The sequence below is a fragment of the Dreissena polymorpha genome, chromosome 3 (assembly GCF_020536995.1).
Source record: "Dreissena polymorpha isolate Duluth1 chromosome 3, UMN_Dpol_1.0, whole genome shotgun sequence".
Lineage (NCBI taxonomy): Eukaryota > Metazoa > Mollusca > Bivalvia > Myida > Dreissenidae > Dreissena > Dreissena polymorpha.
The window spans coordinates 122,334,114-122,336,639 of NC_068357.1; the positions used below are offsets into that span (position 1 = coordinate 122,334,114).

At 28.2% G+C, this 2,526-nt stretch overlaps 1 protein-coding gene across 1 annotated transcript in view; it reads right to left on the reverse strand.

The window, feature by feature from the left end:
- Nucleotides 1-766: 766 nt before the first annotated feature.
- The window catches only part of LOC127872561 (deleted in malignant brain tumors 1 protein-like), an 88,962-nt gene continuing 87,202 nt past the window's right edge, over nt 767-2,526 (reverse strand). The window contains exon 24 of the mRNA XM_052415887.1: nt 767-2,526. This exon is cut by the window's right edge and continues 235 nt beyond it. The gene's annotated coding sequence lies outside the window, so the exon portion shown is untranslated.

The following is a 2,526-nucleotide window of genomic DNA, read 5'->3' on the forward strand; positions in this document are numbered from 1 at the left end:
TTAATTTGAGTATGACTGATAAAGTTGCAAATAAGAGTAGCAATTACTAACGAACGAATTCACGCGATAGTATATTCTCAACGATTACGACATTAGTATTATCAAAACCAAACCTAGATTATATTAGATGATCTCGCGTTTATATAGCAATTATGTTCTGGTTAATTGTTATGATGACAGAAATAAACCTAAAATTATACATAACATGACGCATGTCTTTCAAATCATATTAAACCTGTATATTATTTTTCGTACTTAATATATTCATATAAAGAAACACAATGCCGCTAAAGTTACAACAAATTAACAAATACGATTCTTCATAAGCTGCTCTATGACGATGGCATACTTTACAAGAATCTTGCTAAAACAGAACAAATGCATTTGCAGTTGTTGTTTTTCAATGTCGAATCATTTTATTTCCACCCATCAATACAACATAAGAAACAGAGCCTACTCTCATTTAATGATATGCGTTTACAAAGATGTGTCATATTTTACAGTAATATGTTTTATGACATATCAACCGTAATACACAAATTGCGATAAACATTACGAGTAGCAATTACTAACGCACGAATTCACGCGAGAATATACACTCAACGATTTCGACAGTATTATCCTTAAAACCAAACCTAGGTTATATTGGATGATCTCGCGTTTATATAGTAATTCTGTTCTGGTTGATTGTAATGATGAAATAAATAAAACCTAAAACATATACATTACGTGACGCATGTCTTTCAAATCATATCAAAACTGTATATTATTTTTCGTACTCAATTTATTCATATAAAGAAAAACGATCCCGCTAAAAATACAACAAATTAACAAATACGATTTTTCATAAGCTGCTCTTTGACGATGGCATACTTTACAAGAATCTTGCCAAAACAGAACAAATGCATTTGCAGTTGTTGTTTTTGAATGTCGAATGATTTTATTTCCATACATAAAATAAAACATAAGAAACATAGCTCACTCTCATGTAATGATATACGTTTACAAAGATGTGTAATATTTTACAGTAATATGTTATATGACATATCAACCGTAATAAAACATATTGCGATAAATATTTCCATAGTAAAAACCTATCTATGGTACATATACAGATCGATGAATAAAAATGAACATATAACAAAATGAGGTCAAAAATGTAAAAATAATATACTAACAAATAACGATGAATATAATCTTTGAAATATACATAATTTTGTTATTTTTTAAGGCGAAAAAAGTGATATACAAACAAACACATTCAATGCTAAAAAGATTTTGTTAGTTAATTCGCATAACGAATGAATCATATAAAATAAATGAACATAATCATCTATTCGGCAAAAGTATTACTTTTAATGTATGTTATTGAAACGTTTATCTTGCCACATTAGCTAATATATTCAAATTGAGTTTTAAAAAATCACACTTTCACGGTTCACGTTATGGTGATGTTCACTTAAATCTATTTTCATTATGTTTCAGAAAACATACATCCGATTAAAAAACATTATTAAATGTTCGAAGCAAAACATGCATGCTTTATATTTTTTCATGGTGATTAAGAATCTGAAATTTTGCTTGAAAATAACAACACAAAACATTAGTAATGATACTCAACAAACAATATGCAAATAATAAGATATAGGCTGAAGATGATTTTAATGATATTCTATACGGCGAAACAAATATTCATATTCCAAGAAATACAAATCTTAATCAGAAGAATAATTTGAACACATTTTTCGAGACATGTTTGCTTAACAATACTCAACAAACAATATGCAAATAATAAGATATAGGCTGAAGATGATTTTAATGATATTCTATACGGCGAAACAAATATTCATATTCCAAGAAATACAAATCTTAATCAGAAGAATAATTTGAACACATTTTTCGAGACATGTTTGCTTCATTAGTGTACTACAATCGCATTTGAAAAAGGATGTTCATCAACAAGTCAATCTATAATCTATAACATGCCTAAACACTTACTTGTTATTATGGCAGAAAAAAAGGTTGGAAGCAGACAATAAATATATTGCTTTATATAAGATAACATATATAGCTTAAAGAGAACCTAAACTGAGTATCTTCAAAGTATTTAAGGCACAGAGAATAACAAAAGAAATGCAAAACTATGATACATCAAACATTGTCAATTGCCAATGATCAAGGCGAAATACTTTACAAATAAGGAAGCACGATTTATGATAAACTTCTCATTCAGTCGATGAGTTAAATATATCTTTAAAGTTTCGAATGTATATCTTTTTTAGTTTTCGATATATTCTCCATACAAAATATATGTGCGAACATAGCTATATTCCAGGAAATATAGAAAATAACGTACACCATAAACACCAATTGACGGCATGTAATATAATAACGTCCTTCTTGTGTGCGTTACAACTTCATTCCAGAAAAGCTCAAAGAAAACAGTTTATTTCATGCACGTTTTTTTCTATAAATGAAGGAGGTAATTATAAAACTAACATGTGAGTTGGTGTTGAGGAATTAAAC